The sequence below is a fragment of the Anopheles funestus genome, chromosome 3RL (genome assembly GCF_943734845.2).
Source record: "Anopheles funestus chromosome 3RL, idAnoFuneDA-416_04, whole genome shotgun sequence".
Taxonomy (NCBI): domain Eukaryota; kingdom Metazoa; phylum Arthropoda; class Insecta; order Diptera; family Culicidae; genus Anopheles; species Anopheles funestus.
This window is the reverse complement of record NC_064599.1, coordinates 63,858,703-63,883,141: the sequence shown is the minus strand read 5'-3', so window position 1 is coordinate 63,883,141 and position 24,439 is coordinate 63,858,703. Positions and strand designations below refer to the sequence as shown.

Sequence of the window (24,439 nt, the reverse complement as noted above, 5' to 3'; positions counted from 1 at the left end):
ATCGCCAATCTTTAACCTGTGGTCGATAAATGGCACCAATGGCTACATTTTCTTCTTGGACGGCCATGCCCTCAGATGTCTTTGCCAGAAGTTATCCGAGGAACCAAGTTCCTTACCCTGTTTGAGAAAATGTAAAATTTTCCTCATTTTTGCACCAACTTTTGCCTATAACTCGGTCGGTATCCAACGGATCGCCAATCTTTAACCTGTGGTCGATAGATGGCCCCAATGGCTACATTTTCTTCTTGGACGGCCATGCCCTCAGATGTCTGTGCCAGAAGTAATTCGAGAAACCAAGTTCCCTACCCTGTTTGAGAAAATGTAAAATTTTCCTCATTTTTGCACCAACTTTTGCCTATAACTCGGTCGGTATCCAACGGATCGCCAATCTTTAACCTGTGGTCGATAGATGACACCAATGGCTACATTTTCTTCTTGGACGGCCATGCCCTCAGATGTCTGTGCCAGAAGTTATTCGAGAAACCAAGTTCCCTACCCTGTTTGAGAAAATGTAAAATTTTCTTCATTTTTGAGTAATTTAGCAAAATTTATAAATATGATATATTTTAATGCAAATTTTGTTGCAATGAGTTTCTTTTCACTTAAATAATGCTTTAAATTAAAAAAAGTATAAAAAATCAGAAAAAAAAATTTAAAAAAATTTCAACTCGAAAATTTCATAAGGGGTACCCCTTGCCATTTTTTTGAGAAATTTTGCAAAAAAATTTAAATTGATTTATTTTAATGCCAATAGGTTGCAATGAGTTTCTTTTCACTCAAATAATGCTTTAAATTAAAAAAAGAGTAAAAAATCAGAAAAAATTTAAAAAAATATAAAAATTTAAAAATTTCATTAGGCTCATTTTTGCACCAACTTTTGCCTATAACTCGGTCGGTATCCAACGGATCGCCAATCTTTAACTTGTGACCGATAGATGGCCCCTATGGCTACATTTTCTTCTTGGACGGCCATGCCCTCAGATGTCTGTGTCAGAAGTTATCCGAGGAACCAAGTTCCTTACCCTGTTTGAGAAAATGTAAAATTTTCCTCATTTTTGCACCAACTTTTGCCTATAACTCGGTCGGTATCCAACGGATCGCCAATCTTTAACTTGTGACCGATAGATGGCCCCTATGGCTACATTTTCTTCTTGGACGGCCATGCCCTCAGATGTCTGTGCCAGAAGTTATCCGAGGAACCAAGTTCCCTACCCTGTTTGAGAAAATGTAAAATTTTCCTCATTTTTGCACCAACTTTTGCCTATAACTCGGTCGGTATCCTACGGATCGCCAATCTTTAACCTGTGGTCGATAGATGGCACCAATGGCTACATTTTCTTCTTGGACGGCCATGCCCTCAGATGTCTGTGCCAGAAGTTATCCGAGGAACCAAGTTCCTTACCCTGTTTGAGAAAATGTAAAATTTTCCTCATTTTTGCACCAACTTTTGCCTATAACTCGGTCGGTATCCAACGGATCGCCAATCTTTAACCTGTGGTCGATAGATGGACCCAATGGCTACATTTTCTTCTTGGACGGCCATGCCCTCAGATGTCTGTGCCAGAAGTTATCCGAGGAACCAAGTTCCCTACCCTGTTTGAGAAAATGTAAAATTTTCCTCATTTTTGCACCAACTTTTGCCTATAACTCGGTCGGTATCCAACGGATCGCCAATCTTTAACCTGTGGCCGATAGATGGCCCCAATGGCTACATTTTCTTCTTGGACGGCCATGCCCTCAGATGTCTGTGCCAGAAGTTATACGAGGAACCAAGTTCCTTACCCTGTTTGAGAAAATGTAAAATTTTCCTCATTTTTGCACCAACTTTTGCCTATAACTCGGTCGGTATCCAACGGATCGCCAATCTTTAACTTGTGGTCGATAGATGGCCCCAATGGCTACATTTTCTTCTTGAACGGCCATGCCCTCAGATGTCTGTGCCAGAAGTAATTCGAGAAACCAAGTTCCCTACCCTGTTTGAGAAAATGTAAAATTTTCCTCATTTTTGCACCAACTTTTGCCTATAACTCGGTCGGTATCCAACGGATCGCCAATCTTTAACCTGTGGTCGATAGATGACACCAATGGCTACATTTTCTTCTTGGACGGCCATGCCCTCAGATGTCTGTGCCAGAAGTTATTCGAGAAACCAAGTTCCCTACCCTGTTTGAGAAAATGTAAAATTTTCTTCATTTTTGAGTAATTTAGCAAAATTTATAAATATGATATATTTTAATGCAAATTTTGTTGCAATAAGTTTCTTTTCACTTAAATAATGCTTTAAATTAAAAAAAGTATAAAAAATCAGAAAAAAAATTTAAAAAATTTTCAACTCGAAAATTTCATAAGGGGTACCCCTTGCCATTTTTTTGAGAAATTTTGCAAAAAAATTTAAATTGATTTATTTTAATGCCAATAGGTTGCAATGAGTTTCTTTTCACTCAAATAATGCTTTAAATTAAAAAAAGAGTAAAAAATCAGAAAAAATTTAAAAAAATATAAAAATTTAAAAATTTCATTAGGCTCATTTTTGCACCAACTTTTGCCTATAACTCGGTCGGTATCCTACGGATCGCCAATCTTTAACTTGTGACCGATAGATGGCACCAATGGCTACATTTTCTTCTTGGACGGCCATGCCCTCAGATGTCTGTGCCAGAAGTTATCCGAGGAACCAAGTTCCTTACCCTGTTTGAGAAAATGTAAAATTTTCCTCATTTTTGCACCAACTTTTGCCTATAACTCGGTCGGTATGCTACGGATCGCCAATCTTTAACCTGTGGTCGATAGATGGCACCAATGGCTACATTTTCTTCTTGGACGGCCATGCCCTCAGATGTCTGTGCCAGAAGTTATCCGAGGAACCAAGTTCCTTACCCTGTTTGAGAAAATGTAAAATTTTCCTAATTTTTGCACCAACTTTTGCCTATAACTCGGTCGGTATCCAACGGATCGCCAATCTTTAACCTGTGGTCGATAGATGGCCCCAATGGCTACATTTTCTTCTTGGACGGCCATGCCCTCAGATGTCTGTGCCAGAAGTAATTCGAGAAACCAAGTTCCCTACCCTGTTTGAGAAAATGTAAAATTTTTCTCATTTTTGCACCAACTTTTGCCTATAACTCGGTCGGTATCCAACGGATCGCCAATCTTTAACCTGTGGTCGATAGATGGCCCCAATGGCTACATTTTCTTCTTGGACGGCCATGCCCTCAGATGTCTGTGCCAGAAGTTATTCGAGAAACCAAGTTCCCTACCCTGTTTGAGAAAATGTAAAATTTTCTTCATTTTTGAATAATTTAGCAAAATTTATAAATATGATATATTTTAATGCAAATTTTGTTGCAATAAGTTTCTTTTCACTTAAATAATGCTTTAAATTAAAAAAAGTATAAAAAATCAGAAAAAAAAATTTAAAAAATTTTCAACTCGAAAATTTCATAAGGGGTACCCCTTGCCATTTTTTTGAGAAATTTTGCAAAAAAATTTAATTTGATTTATTTTAATGCCAATTGGTTGCAATGAGTTTCTTTTCACTCAAATAATGCTTTAAATTAAAAAAAGACTAAAAAATCAGAAAAAATTTAAAAAAATATAAACATTTCAAAATTTCATTAGGCTCATTTTTGCACCAACTTTTGCCTATAACTCGGTCGGTATCCAACGGATCGCCAATCTTTAACTTGTGGCCGATAGATGGCCCCAATGGCTACATTTTCTTCTTGGACGGCCATGCCCTCAGATGTCTGTGCCAGAAGCTATCCGAGGAACCAAGTTCCTTACCCTGTTTGAGAAAATGTAAAATTTTCCTCATTTTTGCACCAACTTTTGCCTATAACTCGGTCGGTATCCTACGGATCGCCAATCTTTAACTTGTGGCCGATAGATGGCCCCAATGGCTACATTTTCTTCTTGGACGGCCATCCCCTAAGATGTCTGTGCCAGAAATTATCCGAGGAACCAAGTTCCTTACCCTGTTTGAGAAAATGTAAAATTTTCTTCATTTTTGAGTAATTTAGCAAAATTTATAAATATGATATATTTTAATGCAAATTTTGTTGCAATGAGTTTCTTTTCACTTAAATAATGCTTTAAATTAAAAAAGTATAAAAAATCAGAAAAAAAATTTAAAAAAATTTCAACTCGAAAATTTCATAAGGGGTACCCCTTGCCATTTTTTTGAGAAATTTTGCAAAAAAATTTAAATTGATTTATTTTAATGCCAATAGGTTGCAATGAGTTTCTTTTCACTCAAATAATGCTTTAAATTAAAAAAAGAGTAAAAAATCAGAAAAAATTTAAAAAAATATAAAAATTTAAAAATTTCATTAGGCTCATTTTTGCACTAACTTTTGCCTATAACTCGGTCGGTATCCTACGGATCGCCAATCTTTAACTTGTGGCCGATAGATGGCCCCAATGGCTACATTTTATTCTTGGACGGCCATCCCCTCAGATGTCTGTGCCAGAAGTTATCCGAGGAACCAAGTTCCTTACCCTGATTGAGAAAATGTAAAATTTTCCTCATTTTTGCACCAACTTTTGCCTATAACTCGATCGGTATCCTACGGATCGCCAATCTTTAACCTGTGGTCGATAAATGGCACCAATGGCTACATTTTCTTCTTGGACGGCCATGCCCTCAGATGTCTGTGCCAGAAGCTATCCGAGGAACCAAGTTCCTTACCCTGTTTGAGAAAATGTAAAATTTTCCTCATTTTTGCACCAACTTTTGCCTATAACTCGGTCGGTATCCTACGGATCGCCAATCTTTAACCTGTGGTCGATAGATGGCACCAATGGCTACATTTTCTTCTTGGACGGCCATGCCCTCAGATGTCTGTGCCAGAAGTTATCCGAGGAACCAAGTTCCTTACCCTGTTTGAGAAAATGTAAAATTTTCCTCATTTTTGCACCAAATTTTGCCTATAACTCGGTCGGTATCCTACGGATCGCCAATCTTTAACTTGTGGCAGATAGATGGCCCCAATGGCTACATTTTCTTCTTGGACGGCCATGCCCTCAGATGTCTGTGCCAGAAGTTATTCGAGAAACCAAGTTCCCTACCCTGTTTGAGAAAATGTAAAATTTTCTTCATTTTTGAGTAATTTAGCAAAATTTATAAATATGATATATTTTAATGCAAATTTTGTTGCAATGAGTTTCTTTTCACTTAAATAATGCTTGAAATTAAAAAAAGTATAAAAAATCAGAAAAAAAAATTTAAAAAAATTTCAACTCGAAAATTTCATAAGGGGTACCCCTTGCCATTTTTTTGAGAAATTTTGCAAAAAAATTTAAATTGATTTATTTTAATGCCAATAGGTTGCAATGAGTTTCTTTTCACTCAAATAATGCTATAAATTAAAAAAAGAGTAAAAAATCAGAAAAAAATTAAAAAAATATAAAAATTTTAAAATTTCATTAGGCTCATTTTTGCACCAACTTTTGCCTATAACTCGGTCGGTATCCTACGGATCGCCAATCTTTAACTTGTGACCGATAGATGGCACCAATGGCTACATTTTCTTCTTGGACGGCCATGCCCTCAGATGTCTGTGCCAGAAGTTATCCGAGGAACCAAGTTCCTTACCCTGTTTGAGAAAATGTAAAATTTTCCTCACTTTTGCACCAACTTTTGCCTATAACTCGGTCGGTATCCAACGGATCGCCAATCTTTAACCTGTGGTCGATAGATGGACCCAATGGCTACATTTTCTTCTTGGACGGCCATGCCCTCAGATGTCTGTGCCAGAAGTAATTCGAGAAACCAAGTTCCCTACCCTGTTTGAGAAAATGTAAAATTTTCCTCATTTTTGCACCAACTTTTGCCTATAACTCGGTCGGTATCCAACGGATCGCCAATCTTTAACTTGTGGCCGATAGATGGCCCCAATGGCTACATTTTCTTCTTGGACGGCCATCCCCTAAGATGTCTGTGCCAGAAGTTATCCGAGGAACCAAGTTCCTTACCCTGTTTGAGAAAATGTAAAATTTTCTTCATTTTTGAGTAATTTAGCAAAATTTATAAATATGATATATTTTAATGCAAATTTTGTTGCAATGAGTTTCTTTTCACTTAAATAATGCTTTAAATTAAAAAAAAGTATAAAAAATCAGAAAAAAAAATTTAAAAAAATTTCAACTCGAAAATTTCATAAGGGGTACCCCTTGCCATTTTTTTGAGAAATTTTGCAAAAAAATTTAAATTGATTTATTTTAATGCCAATAGGTTGCAATGAGTTTCTTTTCACTCAAATAATGCTTTAAATTAAAAAAAGAGTAAAAAATCAGAAAAAATTTAAAAAAATATAAAAATTTAAAAATTTCATTAGGCTCATTTTTGCACCAACTTTTGCCTATAACTCGGTCGGTATCCAACGGATCGCCAATCTTTAACTTGTGGTCGATAGATGGCCCCAATGGCTACATTTTCTTCTTGGACGGCCATGCCCTCAGATGTCTGTGCCAGAAGTTATCCGAGGAACCAAGTTCCTTACCCTGTTTGAGAAAATGTAAAATTTTCCTCATTTTTGCACCAACTTTTGCCTATAACTCGGTCGGTATCCTACGGATCGCCAATCTTTAACCTGTGGTCGATAGATGGCACCAATGGCTACATTTTCTTCTTAGACGGCCATGCCCTCAGATGTCTGTGCCAGAAGTTATCCGAGGAACCAAGTTCCTTACCCTGTTTGAGAAAATGTAAAATTTTCCTCATTTTTGCACCAACTTTTGCCTATAACTCGGTCGGTATCCTACGGATCGCCAATCTTTAACCTGTGGTCGATAGATGGCACCAATGGCTACATTTTCTTCTTGGACGGCCATGCCCTCAGATGTCTGTGCCAGAAGTAATTCGAGAAACCAAGTTCCCTACCCTGTTTGAGAAAATGTAAAATTTTCCTCATTTTTGCACCAACTTTTGCCTATAACTCGGTCGGTATCCTACGGATCGCCAATCTTTAACCTGTGGTCGATAGATGGCACCAATGGCTACATTTTCTTCTTGGACGGCCATGCCCTCAGATGTCTGTGCCAGAAGTTATTCGAGAAACCAAGTTACCTACCCTGTTTGAGAAAATGTAAAATTTTCTTCATTTTTGCACCAACTTTTGCCTATAACTCGGTCGGTATCCTACGGATCGACAATCTTTAACCTGTGGTCGATAGATGGCCCCAATGGCTACATTTTCTTCTTGGACGGCCATCCCCTAAGATGTCTGTGCCAGAAGTTATCCGAGGAACCAAGTTCCTTACCCTGTTTGAGAAAATGTAAAATTTTCCTCATTTTTGCACCAAATTTTGCCTATAACTCGGTCGGTATACATCGGATTGCCAATCTTTAACCTGTGGTCGATAGATAACACCAATGGCTACATTTTCTTCTTGGACGGCCATGCCCTCAGATGTCTGTGCCAGAAGTTATTCGAGAAACCAAGTTCCCTACCCTGTTTGAGAAAATGTAAAATTTTCTTCATTTTTGAGTAATTTAGCAAAATTTATAAATATGATATATTTTAATGCAAATTTTGTTGCAATGAGTTTCTTTTCACTTAAATAATGCTTTAAATTAAAAAAGTATAAAAAATCAGAAAAAAAATTTAAAAAAATTTCAACTCGAAAATTTCATAAGGGGTACCCCTTGCCATTTTTTTGAGAAATTTTGCAAAAAAATTTAAATTGATTTATTTTAATGCCAATAGGTTGCAATGAGTTTCTTTTCACTCAAATAATGCTTTAAATTAAAAAAAGAGTAAAAAATCAGAAAAAATTTAAAAAAATATAAAAATTTAAAAATTTCATTAGGCTCATTTTTGCACTAACTTTTGCCTATAACTCGGTCGGTATCCTACGGATCGCCAATCTTTAACTTGTGGCCGATAGATGGCCCCAATGGCTACATTTTCTTCTTGGACGGCCATCCCCTCAGATGTCTGTGCCAGAAGTTATCCGAGGAACCAAGTTCCTTACCCTGTTTGAGAAAATGTAAAATTTTCCTCATTTTTGCACCAACTTTTGCCTATAACTCGGTCGGTATCCTACGGATCGCCAATCTTTAACCTGTGGTCGATAAATGGCACCAATGGCTACATTTTCTTCTTGGACGGCCATGCCCTCAGATGTCTGTGCCAGAAGCTATCCGAGGAACCAAGTTCCTTACCCTGTTGGAGAAAATGTAAAATTTTCCTCATTTTTGCACCAACTTTTGCCTATAACTCGGTCGGTATCCTACGGATCGCCAATCTTTAACTTGTGGCAGATAGATGGCCCCAATGGCTACATTTTCTTCTTGGACGGCCATGCCCTCAGATGTCTGTGCCAGAAGTTATTCGAGAAACCAAGTTCCCTACCCTGTTTGAGAAAATGTAAAATTTTCTTCATTTTTGAGTAATTTAGCAAAATTTATAAATATGATATATTTTAATGCAAATTTTGTTGCAATGAGTTTCTTTTCACTTAAATAATGCTTTAAATTAAAAAAAGTATAAAAAATCAGAAAAAAAAATTTAAAAAATTTTCAACTCGAAAATTTCATAAGGGGTACCCCTTGCCATTTTTTTGAGAAATTTTGCAAAAAAATTTAAATTGATTTATTTTAATGCCAATAGGTTGCAATGAGTTTCTTTTCACTCAAATAATGCTTTAAATTAAAAAAAGAGTAAAAAATCAGAAAAAATTTAAAAAAATATAAAAATTTAAAAATTTCATTAGGCTCATTTTTGCACCAACTTTTGCCTATAACTCGGTCGGTATCCTACGGATCGCCAATCTTTAACCTGTGGTCGATAAATGGCACCAATGGCTACATTTTCTTCTTGGACGGCCATGCCCTCAGATGTCTTTGCCAGAAGTTATCCGAGGAACCAAGTTCCTTACCCTGTTTGAGAAAATGTAAGATTTTCCTCATTTTTGCACCAACTTTTGCCTATAACTCGGTCGGTATCCAACGGATCGCCAATCTTTAACCTGTGGTCGATAGATGGCCCCAATGGCTACATTTTCTTCTTGGACGGCCATGCCCTCAGATGTCTGTGCCAGAAGTAATTCGAGAAACCAAGTTCCCTACCCTGTTTGAGAAAATGTAAAATTTTCCTCATTTTTGCACCAACTTTTGCCTATAACTCGGTCGGTATCCAACGGATCGCCAATCTTTAACCTGTGGTCGATAGATGGCCTCAATGGCTACATTTTCTTCTTGGACGGCCATGCCCTCAGATGTCTGTGCCAGAAGTTATTCGAGAAACCAAGTTCCCTACCCTGTTTGAGAAAATGTAAAATTTTCTTCATTTTTGAGTAATTTAGCAAAATTTATAAATATGATATATTTTAATGCAAATTTTGTTGCAATAAGTTTCTTTTCACTTAAATAATGCTTTAAATTAAAAAAAGTATAAAAAATCAGAAAAAAAAATTTAAAAAATTTTCAACTCGAAAATTTCATAAGGGGTACCTCTTGCCATTTTTTTGAGAAATTTTGCAAAAAAATTTAAATTGATTTATTTTAATGCCAATAGGTTGCAATGAGTTTCTTTTCACTCAAATAATGCTTTAAATTAAAAAAAAGAGTAAAAAATCAGAAAAAATTTAAAAAAATATAAAAATTTAAAAATTTCATTAGGCTCATTTTTGCACCAACTTTTGCCTATAACTCGGTCGGTATCCTACGGATCGCCAATCTTTAACTTGTGACCGATAGATGGCACCAATGGCTACATTTTCTTTTTGGACGGCCATGCCCTCAGATGTCTGTGCCAGAAGTTATCCGAGGAACCAAGTTCCTTACCCTGTTTGAGAAAATGTAAAATTTTCCTCATTTTTGCACCAAGTTTTGCCTATAACTCGGTCGGTATCCTACGGATCGCCAATCTTTAACCTGTGGTCGATAAATGGCACCAATGGCTACATTTTCTTCTTGGACGGCCATGCCCTCAGATGTCTTTGCCAGAAGTTATCCGAGGAACCAAGTTCCTTACCCTGTTTGAGAAAATGTAAAATTTTCCTCATTTTTGCACCAACTTTTGCCTATAACTCGGTCGGTATCCAACGGATCGCCAATCTTTAACCTGTGGTCGATAGATGGCCCCAATGGCTACATTTTCTTCTTGGACGGCCATGCCCTCAGATGTCTGTGCCAGAAGTAATTCGAGAAACCAAGTTCCCTACCCTGTTTGAGAAAATGTAAAATTTTCCTCATTTTTGCACCAACTTTTGCCTATAACTCGGTCGGTATCCAACGGATCGCCAATCTTTAACCTGTGGTCGATAGATGACACCAATGGCTACATTTTCTTCTTGGACGGCCATGCCCTCAGATGTCTGTGCCAGAAGTTATTCGAGAAACCAAGTTCCCTACCCTGTTTGAGAAAATGTAAAATTTTCTTCATTTTTGAGTAATTTAGCAAAATTTATAAATATGATATATTTTAATGCAAATTTTGTTGCAATGAGTTTCTTTTCACTTAAATAATGCTTTAAATTAAAAAAAGTATAAAAAATCAGAAAAAAAAATTTAAAAAATTTTCAACTCGAAAATTTCATAAGGGGTACCCCTTGCCATTTTTTTGAGAAATTTTGCAAAAAAATTTAAATTGATTTATTTTAATGCCAATAGGTTGCAATGAGTTTCTTTTCACTCAAATAATGCTTTAAATTAAAAAAAGAGTAAAAAATCAGAAAAAATTTAAAAAAATATAAAAATTTAAAAATTTCATTAGGCTCATTTTTGCACCAACTTTTGCCTATAACTCGGTCGGTATCCAACGGATCGCCAATCTTTAACTTGTGACCGATAGATGGCCCCTATGGCTACATTTTCTTCTTGGACGGCCATGCCCTCAGATGTCTGTGTCAGAAGTTATCCGAGGAACCAAGTTCCTTACCCTGTTTGAGAAAATGTAAAATTTTCCTCATTTTTGCACCAACTTTTGCCTATAACTCGGTCGGTATCCAACGGATCGCCAATCTTTAACTTGTGACCGATAGATGGCACCAATGGCTACATTTTCTTCTTGGACGGCCATGCCCTCAGATGTCTGTGCCAGAAGTTATCCGAGGAACCAAGTTCCCTACCCTGTTTGAGAAAATGTAAAATTTTCCTCATTTTTGCACCAACTTTTGCCTATAACTCGGTCGGTATCCTACGGATCGCCAATCTTTAACCTGTGGTCGATAGATGGCACCAATGGCTACATTTTCTTCTTGGACGGCCATGCCCTCAGATGTCTGTGCCAGAAGTTATCCGAGGAACCAAGTTCCTTACCCTGTTTGAGAAAATGTAAAATTTTCCTCATTTTTGCACCAACTTTTGCCTATAACTCGGTCGGTATCCAACGGATCGCCAATCTTTAACTTGTGGTCGATAGATGGCCCCAATGGCTACATTTTCTTCTTGAACGGCCATGCCCTCAGATGTCTGTGCCAGAAGTAATTCGAGAAACCAAGTTCCCTACCCTGTTTGAGAAAATGTAAAATTTTCCTCATTTTTGCACCAACTTTTGCCTATAACTCGGTCGGTATCCAACGGATCGCCAATCTTTAACCTGTGGTCGATAGATGACACCAATGGCTACATTTTCTTCTTGGACGGCCATGCCCTCAGATGTCTGTGCCAGAAGTTATTCGAGAAACCAAGTTCCCTACCCTGTTTGAGAAAATGTAAAATTTTCTTCATTTTTGAGTAATTTAGCAAAATTTATAAATATGATATATTTTAATGCAAATTTTGTTGCAATAAGTTTCTTTTCACTTAAATAATGCTTTAAATTAAAAAAAGTATAAAAAATCAGAAAAAAAATTTAAAAAATTTTCAACTCGAAAATTTCATAAGGGGTACCCCTTGCCATTTTTTTGAGAAATTTTGCAAAAAAATTTAAATTGATTTATTTTAATGCCAATAGGTTGCAATGAGTTTCTTTTCACTCAAATAATGCTTTAAATTAAAAAAAGAGTAAAAAATCAGAAAAAATTTAAAAAAATATAAAAATTTAAAAATTTCATTAGGCTCATTTTTGCACCAACTTTTGCCTATAACTCGGTCGGTATCCTACGGATCGCCAATCTTTAACTTGTGACCGATAGATGGCACCAATGGCTACATTTTCTTCTTGGACGGCCATGCCCTCAGATGTCTGTGCCAGAAGTTATCCGAGGAACCAAGTTCCTTACCCTGTTTGAGAAAATGTAAAATTTTCCTCATTTTTGCACCAACTTTTGCCTATAACTCGGTCGGTATCCAACGGATCGCCAATCTTTAACCTGTGGTCGATAGATGGCCCCAATGGCTACATTTTCTTCTTGGACGGCCATGCCCTCAGATGTCTGTGCCAGAAGTTATCCGAGGAACCAAGTTCCTTACCCTGTTTGAGAAAATGTAAAATTTTCCTAATTTTTGCACCAACTTTTGCCTATAACTCGGTCGGTATCCAACGGATCGCCAATCTTTAACCTGTGGTCGATAGATGGCCCCAATGGCTACATTTTCTTCTTGGACGGCCATGCCCTCAGATGTCTGTGCCAGAAGTAATTCGAGAAACCAAGTTCCCTACCCTGTTTGAGAAAATGTAAAATTTTCCTCATTTTTGCACCAACTTTTGCCTATAACTCGGTCGGTATCCAACGGATCGCCAATCTTTAACCTGTGGTCGATAGATGGCCCCAATGGCTACATTTTCTTCTTGGACGGCCATGCCCTCAGATGTCTGTGCCAGAAGTTATTCGAGAAACCAAGTTCCCTACCCTGTTTGAGAAAATGTAAAATTTTCTTCATTTTTGAATAATTTAGCAAAATTTATAAATATGATATATTTTAATGCAAATTTTGTTGCAATAAGTTTCTTTTCACTTAAATAATGCTTTAAATTAAAAAAAGTATAAAAAATCAGAAAAAAAAATTTAAAAAATTTTCAACTCGAAAATTTCATAAGGGGTACCCCTTGCCATTTTTTTGAGAAATTTTGCAAAAAAATTAAAATTGATTTATTTTAATGCCAATTGGTTGCAATGAGTTTCTTTTCACTCAAATAATGCTTTAAATTAAAAAAAGACTAAAAAATCAGAAAAAATTTAAAAAAATATAAACATTTCAAAATTTCATTAGGCTCATTTTTGCACCAACTTTTGCCTATAACTCGGTCGGTATCCAACGGATCGCCAATCTTTAACTTGTGGCCGATAGATGGCCCCAATGGCTACATTTTCTTCTTGGACGGCCATGCCCTCAGATGTCTGTGCCAGAAGCTATCCGAGGAACCAAGTTCCTTACCCTGTTTGAGAAAATGTAAAATTTTCCTCATTTTTGCACCAACTTTTGCCTATAACTCGGTCGGTATCCTACGGATCGCCAATCTTTAACTTGTGGCCGATAGATGGCCCCAATGGCTACATTTTCTTCTTGGACGGCCATCCCCTAAGATGTCTGTGCCAGAAATTATCCGAGGAACCAAGTTCCTTACCCTGTTTGAGAAAATGTAAAATTTTCTTCATTTTTGAGTAATTTAGCAAAATTTATAAATATGATATATTTTAATGCAAATTTTGTTGCAATGAGTTTCTTTTCACTTAAATAATGCTTTAAATTAAAAAAAGTATAAAAAATCAGAAAAAAAAATTTAAAAAAATTTCAACTCGAAAATTTCATAAGGGGTACCCCTTGCCATTTTTTTGAGAAATTTTGCAAAAAAATTTAAATTGATTTATTTTAATGCCAATAGGTTGCAATGAGTTTCTTTTCACTCAAATAATGCTTTAAATTAAAAAAAGAGTAAAAAATCAGAAAAAATTTAAAAAAATATTAAAATTTAAAAATTTCATTAGGCTCATTTTTGCACTAACTTTTGCCTATAACTCGGTCGGTATCCTACGGATCGCCAATCTTTAACTTGTGGCCGATAGATGGCCCCAATGGCTACATTTTATTCTTGGACGGCCATCCCCTCAGATGTCTGTGCCAGAAGTTATCCGAGGAACCAAGTTCCTTACCCTGTTTGAGAAAATGTAAAATTTTCCTCATTTTTGCACCAAATTTTGCCTATAACTCGGTCGGTATCCAACGGATCGCCAATCTTTAACCTGTGGCCGATAGATGGCCCCAATGGCTACATTTTCTTCTTGGACGGCCATGCCCTCAGATGTCTGTGCCAGAAGTTATTCGAGAAACCAAGTTCCCTACCCTGTTTGAGAAAATGTAAAATTTTCTTCATTTTTGAGTAATTTAGCAAAATTTATAAATATGATATATTTTAATGCAAATTTTGTTGCAATGAGTTTCTTTTCACTTAAATAATGCTTTAAATTAAAAAAGTATAAAAAATCAGAAAAAAAAATTTAAAAAAATTTCAACTCGAAAATTTTATAAGGGGTACCCCTTGCCATTTTTTTGAGAAATTTTGCAAAAAAATTTAAATTGATTTATTTTAATGCCAATAGGTTGCAATGAGTTTCTTTTCACTCAAATAATGCTTTAAATTAAAAAAAGAGTAAAAAATCAGAAAAAATTTAAAAAAATATAAAAATTTAAAAATTTCATTAGGCTCATTTTTGCACTAACTTTTGCCTATAACTCGGTCGGTATCCTACGGATCGCCAATCTTTAACTTGTGGCCGATAGATGGCCCCAATGGCTACATTTTATTCTTGGACGGCCATCCCCTCAGATGTCTGTGCCAGAAGTTATCTGAGGAACCAAGTTCCTTACCCTGTTTGAGAAAATGTAAAATTTTCCTCATTTTTGCACCAAATTTTGCCTATAACTCGGTCGGTATCCTACGGATCGCCAATCTTTAACCTGTGGTCGATAAATGGCACCAATGGCTACATTTTCTTCTTGGACGGCCATGCCCTCAGATGTCTGTGCCAGAAGCTATCCGAGGAACCAAGTTCCTTACCCTGTTTGAGAAAATGTAAAATTTTCCTCATTTTTGCACCAACTTTTGCCTATAACTCGGTCGGTATCCAACGGATCGCCAATCTTTAACTTGTGGCCGATAGATGGCACCAATGGCTACATTTTCTTCTTGGACGGCCATGCCCTCAGATGTCTGTGCCAGAAGTTATCCGAGGAACCAAGTTCCTTACCCTGTTTGAGAAAATGTAAAATTTTCCTCATTTTTGCACCAAATTTTGCCTATAACTCGGTCGGTATCCTACGGATCGCCAATCTTTAACTTGTGGCAGATAGATGGCCCCAATGGCTACATTTTCTTCTTGGACGGCCATGCCCTCAGATGTCTGTGCCAGAAGTTATTCGAGAAACCAAGTTCCCTACCCTGTTTGAGAAAATGTAAAATTTTCTTCATTTTTGAGTAATTTAGCAAAATTTATAAATATGATATATTTTAATGCAAATTTTGTTGCAATGAGTTTCTTTTCACTTAAATAATGCTTTAAATTAAAAAAAGTATAAAAAATCAGAAAAAAAAATTTAAAAAATTTTCAACTCGAAAATTTCATAAGGGGTACCCCTTGCCATTTTTTGAGAAATTTTGCAAAAAAATTTAAATTGATTTATTTTAATGCCAATAGGTTGCAATGAGTTTCTTTTCACTCAAATAATGCTTTAAATTAAAAAAAGAGTAAAAAATCAGAAAAAAATTAAAAAAATATAAAAATTTAAAAATTTCATTAGGCTCATTTTTGCACCAACTTTTGCCTATAACTCGGTCGGTATCCTACGGATCGCCAATCTTTAACTTGCGACCGATAGATGGCCCCAATGGCTACATTTTCTTCTTGGACGGCCATGCCCTCAGATGTCTGTGCCAGAAGCTATCCGAGGAACCAAGTTCCCTACCCTGTTTGAGAAAATGTAAAATTTTCCTCATTTTTGCACCAACTTTTGCCTATAACTCGGTCAGTATCCAACGGATCGCCAATCTTTAACTTGTGGCAGATAGATGGCCCCAATGGCTACATTTTCTTCTTGGACGGCCATCCCCTCAGATGTCTGTGCCAGAAGTTATTCGAGAAACCAAGTTCCCTACCCTGTTTGAGAAAATGTAAAATTTTCTTCATTTTTGAGTAATTTAGCAAAATTTATAAATATGATATATTTTAATGCAAATTTTGTTGCAATGAGTTTCTTTTCACTTAAATAATGCTTTAAATTAAAAAAAGTATAAAAAATCAGAAAAAAAAATTTAAAAAAATTTCCACTCGAAAATTTCATAAGGGGTAACCCTTGCCATTTTTTTGAGAAATTTTGCAAAAAAAATTAAATTGATTTATTTTAATGCCAATAGGTTGCAATGAGTTTCTTTTCACTCAAATAATGCTTTAAATTTAAAAAAGAGTAAAAAATCAGAAAAAATTTAAAAAAATATAAAAATTTAAAAATTTCATTAGGCTCATTTTTGCACCAACTTTTGCCTATAACTCGGTTGGTATCCAACGGATCGCCAATCTTTAACTTGTGACCGATAGATGGCCCCAATGGCTACATTTTCTTCTTGGACGGCCATGCCCTCAGATGTCTGTGCCAGAAGTTATCCGAGGAACCAAGTTCCTTACCCTGTTTGAGAAAATGTAAAATTTTCCTCATTTTTGCACCAACTTTTGCCTATAACTCGGTCGGTATCCTACGGATCGCCAATCTTTAACCTGTGGTCGATAGATGGCACCAATGGCTACATTTTCTTCTTGGACGGCCATGCCCTCAGATGTCTGTGCCAGAAGTTATCCGAGGAACCAAGTTCCTTACCCTGTTTGAGAAAATGTAAAATTTTCCTCATTTTTGCACCAACTTTTGCCTATAACTCGGTCGGTATCCAACGGATCGCCAATCTTTAACCTGTGGTCGATAGATGGCCCCAATGGCTACATTTTCTTCTTGGACGGCCATGCCCTCAGATGTCTGTGCCAGAAGTTATTCGAGAAACCAAGTTCCCTACCCTGTTTGAGAAAATGTAAAATTTTCTTCATTTTTGAGTAATTTAGCAAAATTTATAAATATGATATATTTTAATGCAAATTTTGTTGCAATGAGTTTCTTTTCACTTAAATAATGCTTTAAATTAAAAAAAGTATAAAAAATCAGAAAAAAAAATTTAAAAAAATTTCAACTCGAAAATTTCATAAGGGGTACCCCTTGCCATTTTTTTGAGAAATTTTGCAAAAAAAATTAAATTGATTTATTTTAATGCCAATAGGTTGCAATGAGTTTCTTTTCACTCAAATAATGCTTCAAATTTAAAAAAGAGTAAAAAATCAGAAAAAATTTAAAAAAATATAAAAACTTAAAAATTTCATTAGGCTCATTTTTGCACCAACTTTTGCCTATAACTCGGTCGGTATCCAACGGATCGCCAATCTTTAACTTGTGATCGATAGATGGCCCCAATGGCTACATTTTCTTCTTGGACGGCCATGCCCTCAGATGTCTGTGCCAGAAGTTATCCGAGGAACCAAGTTCCTTACCCTGTTTGAGAAAATGTAAAATTTTCCTCATTTTTGCACCAACTTTTGCCTATAACTCGGTCGGTATCCTACGGATCGCCAATCTTTAACCTGTGGTCGATAGATGGCACCAATGGCTACATTTTCTTCTTGGACGGCCATGCCCTCAGATGTCTGTGCCAGAAGTTATCCGAGGAACCAAGTTCCTTACCCTGTTTGAGAAAATGTAAAATTTTCCTCATTTTTGCACCAACTTTTGCCTATAACTCGGTCGGTATCCAACGGATCGCCAATCTTTAACCTGTGGTCGATAGATGGCCCCAATGGCTACATTTTCTTCTTGGACGGCCATGCCCTCAGATGTCTGTGCCAGAAGTAATTCGAGAAACCAAGTTCCCTACCCTGTTTGAGAAAATGTAAAATTTTCCTCATTTTTGCACCAACTTTTGCCTATAACTCGGTCGGTATCCTACGGATCGCCAATCTTTAACCTGTGGTCGATAGATGACACCAATGGCTACATTTTCTTCTTGGACGGCCATGCCCTCAGATGTCTGTGCCAGAAGTTATTCGAGAAACCAAGTTCCCTACCCTGTTTGAGAAAATGTAAAATTTTCTTCATTTTTGAGTAATTTAGCAAAATTTATAAATATGATATATTTTAATGCAAATTTTGTTGCAATAAGTTTCTTTTCACTTAAATAATGCTTTAAATTAAAAAAAGTATAAAAAATCAGAAAAAAAAATTTAAAAAATTTTCAACTCGAAAATTTCATAAGGGGTACCCCTTGCCATTTTTTTGAGAAATTTTGCAAAAAAAAATTAAATTGATTTATTTTAATGCCAATAGGTTGCAATGAGTTTCTTTTCACTCAAATAATGCTTTAAATTAAAAAAAGAGTAAAAAATCAGAAAAAATTTAAAAAAATATAAAAATTTAAAAATTTCATTAGGCTCATTTTTGCACCAACTTTTGCCTATAACTCGGTCGGTATCCTACGGATCACCAATCTTTAACTTGTGACCGATAGATGGCCCCAATGGCTACATTTTCTTCTTGGACGGCCATGCCCTCAGATGTCTGTGCCAGAAGTTATCCGAGGAACCAAGTTCCTTACCCTGTTTGAGAAAATGTAAAATTTTCCTCATTTTTGCACCAACTTTTGCCTATAACTCGGTCGGTATCCTACGGATCGCCAATCTTTAACCTGTGGTCGATAGATGGCACCAATGGCTACATTTTCTTCTTGGACGGCCATGCCCTCAGATGTCTGTGCCAGAAGTTATCCGAGGAACCAAGTTCCTTACCCAGTTTGAGAAAATGTAAAATTTTCCTCAGTTTTGCACCAACTTTTGCCTATAACTCGGTCGGTATCCAACGGATCGCCAATCTTTAACCTGTGGTCGATAGATGGCACCAATGGCTACATTTTCTTCTTGGACGGCCATGCCCTCAGATGTCTGTGCCAGAAGTATTTCGAGAAACCAAGTTCCCTACCCTGTTTGAGAAAATGTAAAATTTTCCTCATTTTTGCACCAAATTTTGCCTATAACTCGGTCGGTATCCAACGGATCGCCAATCTTTAACCTGTGGTCGATAGATGACACCAATGGCTACATTTTCTTCTTGAACGGCCATGCCCTCAGATGTCTGTGCCAGAAGTTATTCGAGAAACCAAGTTCCCTACCCTGTTTGAGAAAATGTAAAATTTTCTTCATTTTTGAGTAATTTAGCAAAATTTATAAATATGATATATTTTAATGCAAATTTTGTTGCAATAAGTTTCTTTTCACTTAAATAATGCTTTAAATTAAAAAAAGTATAAAAAATCAGAAAAAAAAAATTTAAAAAATTTTCAACTCGAAAATTTCATAAGGGGTACCCCTTGCCATTTTTTTGAGAAATTTTGCAAAAAAAATTAAATTGATTTATTTTAATGCCAATAGGTTGCAATGAGTTTCTTTTCACTCAAATAATGCTTTAAATTAAAAAAGACTAAAAAATCAGAAAAAAATTAAAAAAATATAAAAATTTAAAAATTTCATTAGGCTCATTTTTGCACCAACTTTTGCCTATAACTCGGTCGGTATCCAACGGATCGCCAATCTTTAACTTGTGGCCGATAGATGGCCCCAATGGCTACATTTTCTTCTTGGACGGCCATGTCCTCAGATGTCTGTGCCAGAAGTTATCCGAGGAACCAAGTTCCTTACCCTGTTTGAGAAATTGTAAAATTTTCCTCATTTTTGCACCAACTTTTGCCTATAACTCGGTCGGTATCCAACGGATCGCCAATCTTTAACCTGTGGTCGATAGATGGACCCAATGGCTACATTTTCTTCTTGGACGGCCATGCCCTCAGATGTCTGTGCCAGAAGTTATCCGAGGAACCAAGTTCCTTACCCTGTTTGAGAAAATGTAAAATTTTCCTCATTTTTGCACCAACTTTTGCCTATAACTCGGTCGGTATCCTACGGATCGCCAATCTTTAACTTGTGGCAGATAGATGGCCCCAATGGCTACATTTTCTTCTTGGACGGCCATGCCCTCAGATGTCTGTGCCAGAAGTTATTCGAGAAACCAAGTTCCCTACCCTGTTTGAGAAAATGTAAAATTTTCTTCATTTTTGAGTAATTTAGCAAAATTTATAAATATGATATATTTTAATGCAAATTTTGTTGCAATGAGGTTCTTTTCACTTAAATAATGCTTTAAATTAAAAAAAGTATAAAAAATCAGAAAAAAAAATTTAAAAAATTTTCAACTCGAAAATTTCATAAGGGGTACCCCTTGCCATTTTTTTGAGAAATTTTGCAAAAAAATTTAAATTGATTTATTTTAATGCCAATAGGTTGCAATGAGTTTCTTTTCACTCAAATAATGCTTTAAATTAAAAAAAGAGTAAAAAATCAGAAAAAATTTAAAAAAATATAAAAATTTAAAAATTTCATTAGGCTCATTTTTGCACCAACTTTTGCCTATAACTCGGTCGGTATCCTACGGATCGCCAATCTTTAACTTGTGACCGATAGATGGCCCCAATGGCTACATTTTCTTCTTGGACGGCCATGTCCTCAGATGTCTGTGCCAGAAGTTATCCGAGGAACCAAGTTCCTTACCCTGTTTGAGAAAATGTAAAATTTTCCTCATTTTTGCACCAACTTTTGCCTATAACTCGGTCGGTATCCAACGGATCGCCAATCTTTAACCTGTGGTCGATAGATGGACCCAATGGCTACATTTTCTTCTTGGACGGCCATGCCCTCAGATGTCTGTGCCAGAAGTAATTCGAGAAACCAAGTTCCCTACCCTGTTTGAGAAAATGTAAAATTTTCCTCATTTTTGCACCAACTTTTGCCTATAACTCGGTCGGTATCCAACGGATCGCCAATCTTTAACCTGTGGTCGATAGATGACACCAATGGCTACATTTTCTTCTTGGACGGCCATGCCCTCAGATGTCTGTGCCAGAAGTTATTCGAGAAACCAAGTTCCCTACCCTGTTTGAGAAAATGTAAAATTTTCTTCATTTTTGAGTAATTTAGCAAAATTTATAAATATGATATATTTTAATGCAAATTTTGTTGCAATAAGTTTCTTTTCACTTAAATAATGCTTTAAATTAAAAAAAGTATAAAAAATCAGAAAAAAAAATTTAAAAAATTTTCAACTCGAAAATTTCATAAGGGGTACCCCTTGCCATTTTTTTGAGAAATTTTGCAAAAAAAATTAAATTGATTTATTTTAATGCCAATAGGTTGCAATGAGTTTCTTTTCACTCAAATAATGCTTTAAATTAAAAAAGACTAAAAAATCAGAAAAAAATTAAAAAAATATAAAAATTTAAAAATTTCATTAGGCTCATTTTTGCACCAACTTTTGCCTATAACTCGGTCGGTATCCTACGGATCGCCAATCTTTAACTTGTGGCCGATAGATGGCCCCTATGGCTACATTTTCTTCTTGGACGACCATGCCCTCAGATGTCTGTGCCAGAAGTTATCCGAGGAACCAAGTTCCTTACCCTGTTTGAGAAAATGTAAAATTTTCCTCATTTTTGCACCAACTTTTGCCTATAACTCGGTCGGTATCCTACGGATCGCCAATCTTTAACCTGTGGTCGATAGATGGCACCAATGGCTACATTTTCTTCTTGGACGGCCATGCCCTCAGATGTCTGTGCCAGAAGCTATCCGAGGAACCAAGTTCCTTACCCTGTTTGAGAAAATGTAAAATTTTCCTCATTTTTGCACCAACTTTTGCCTATAACTCGGTCGGTATCCTACGGATCGCCAATCTTTAACTTGTGGCCGATAGATGGCCCCAATGGCTACATTTTCTTCTTGGACGGCCATGCCCTCAGATGTCTGTGCCAGAAGTTATCCGAGGAACCAAGTTCCTTACCCTGTTTGAGAAAATGTAAAATTTTCCTCATTTTTGCACCAAATTTTGCCTATAACTCGGTCGGTATCCATCGGATCGCCAATCTTTAACCTGTGGTCGATAGATGACACCAATGGCTACATTTTCTTCTTGGACGGCCATGCCCTCAGATGTCTGTGCCAGAAGTTATTCGAGAAACCAAGTTCCCTACCCTGTTTGAGAAAATGTAAAATTTTCTTCATTTTTGAGTAATTTAGCAAAATTTATAAATATGATATATTTTAATGCAAATTTTGTTGCAATGAGTTTCTTTTCACTTAAATAATGCTTTAAATTAAAAAAAGTATAAAAAATCAGAAAAAAAAATTTAAAAAAATTTCAACTCGAAAATTTCATAAGGGGTACCCCTTGCCATTTTTTTGAGAAATTTTGCAAAAAAATTTAAATTGATTTATTTTAATGCCAATAGGTTGCAATGAGTTTCTTTTCACTCAAATAATGCTTTAAATTAAAAAAAGAGTAAAAAATCAGAAAAAATTTTAAAAAATATAAAAATTTAAAAATTTCATTAGGCTCATTTTTGCACTAACTTTTGCCTATAACTCGGTCGGTATCCTACGGATCGCCAATCTTTAACTTGTGGCCGATAGATGGCCCCAATGGCTACATTTTCTTCTTGGACGGCCATCCCCTCAGATGTCTGTGCCAGAAGTTATCCGAGGAACCAAGTTCCTTACCCTGTTTGAGAAAATGTAAAATTTTCCTCATTTTTGCACCAAATTTTGCCTATAACTCGGTCGGTATCTTACGGATCGCCAATCTTTAACCTGTGGTCGATAAATGGCACCAATGGCTACATTTTCTTCTTGGACGGCCATGCCCTCAGATGTCTGTGCCAGAAGCTATCCGAGGAACCAAGTTCCCTACCCTGTTTGAGAAAATGTAAAATTTTCCTCATTTTTGCACCAACTTTTGCCTATAACTCGGTCGGTATCCAACGGATCGCCAATCTTTAACTTGTGGCCGATAGATGGCCTCAATGGCTACATTTTCTTCTTGGACGGCCATGCCCTCAGATGTCTGTGCCAGAAGTTATTCGAGAAACCAAGTTCCCTACCCTGTTTGAGAAAATGTAAAATTTTCTTCATTCTTGAGTAATTTAGCAAAATTTATAAATATGATATATTTTAATGCAAATTTTGTTGCAATGAGTTTCTTTTCACTTAAATAATGCTTTAAATTAAAAAAAGTATAAAAAATCAGAAAAAAAATTTTAAAAAATTTCAACTCGAAAATTTCATAAGGGGTACCCCTTGCCATTTTTTTGAGAAATTTTGCAAAAAAATTCAAATTGATTTATTTTAATGCCAATAGGTTGCAATGAGTTTCTTTTCACTCAAATAATGTTTTAAATTAAAAAAAGAGTAAAAAATCAGAAATAATTTAAAAAAATATAAAAATTTAAAAATTTCATTAGGCTCATTTTTGCACCAACTTTTGCCTATAACTCGGTCGGTATCCTACGGATCGCCAATCTTTAACTTGTGGTCGATAAGTGGCACCAATAGCTACATTTTCTTCTTGGACGGCCATGCCCTCAGATGTCTGTGCCAGAAGTTATCCGAGGGATCAAGTTCCTTACCCTGTTTGAGAAAATGTAAAATTTTCCTCATTTTTGCACCAAATTTTGCCTATAACTCGGTCGGTATCCAACGGATCGCCAATCTTTAACCTGTGGTCGATAAATGGCACCAATGGCTACATTTTCTTCTTGGACGGCCATGCCCTCAGATGTCTGTGCCAGAAGTAATTCGAGAAACCAAGTTCCCTACCCTGTTTGAGAAAATGTAAAATTTTCCTCATTTTTGCACCAACTTTTGCCTATAACTCGGTCGGTATCCTACGGATCGCCAATCTTTAACTTGTGGCAGATAGATGGCCCCAATGGCTACATTTTCTTCTTGGACGGCCATCCCCTCAGATGTCTGTGCCAGAAGTTATTCGAGAAACCAAGTTCCCTACCCTGTTTGAGAAAATGTAAAATTTTCTTCATTTTTGAGTAATTTAGCAAAATTTATAAATATGATATATTTTAATGCAAATTTTGTTGCAATGAGTTTCTTTTCACTTAAATAATGCTTTAAATTAAAAAAAGTATAAAAAATCAGAAAAAAAAATTTAAAAAAATTTCAACTCGAAAATTTCATAAGGGGTACCCCTTGCCATTTTTTTTGAGAAATTTTGCAAAAAAAATTAAATTGATTTATTTTAATGCCAATAGGTTGCAATGAGTTTCTTTTCACTCAAATAATGCTTTAAATTTAAAAAAGAGTAAAAAATCAGAAAAAATTTAAAAAAATATAAAAATTTAAAAATTTCATTAGGCTCATTTTTGCACTAACTTTTGCCTATAACTCGGTCGGTATCCTACGGATCGCCAATCTTTAACTTGTGACCGATAGATGGCACCAATGGCTACATTTTCTTCTTGGACGGCCATGCCCTCAGATGTCTGTGCCAGAAGTTATACGAGGAACCAAGTTCCTTACCCTGTTTGAGAAAATGTAAAATTTTCCTCATTTTTGCACCAACTTTTGCCTATAACTCGGTCGGTATCCAACGGATCGCCAATCTTTAACCTGTGGTCGATAGATGACACCAATG

General features: G+C 36.0%; 1 long non-coding RNA gene across 1 annotated transcript; it reads right to left on the bottom strand.

The window, feature by feature from the left end:
* Nucleotides 1-1,688: 1,688 nt before the first annotated feature.
* On the bottom strand, nucleotides 1,689-15,885 carry LOC125766904 (uncharacterized). Its single transcript, XR_007418701.1, has 5 exons — nucleotides 14,786-15,885; nucleotides 11,164-14,070; nucleotides 9,688-9,877; nucleotides 6,401-7,160; nucleotides 1,689-2,967 (listed from the first exon to the last, which is right to left on the bottom strand). It is a non-coding gene; the product is annotated as an uncharacterized LOC125766904 (long non-coding RNA).
* Between the last annotated feature and the right edge of the window lie 8,554 nt (nucleotides 15,886-24,439).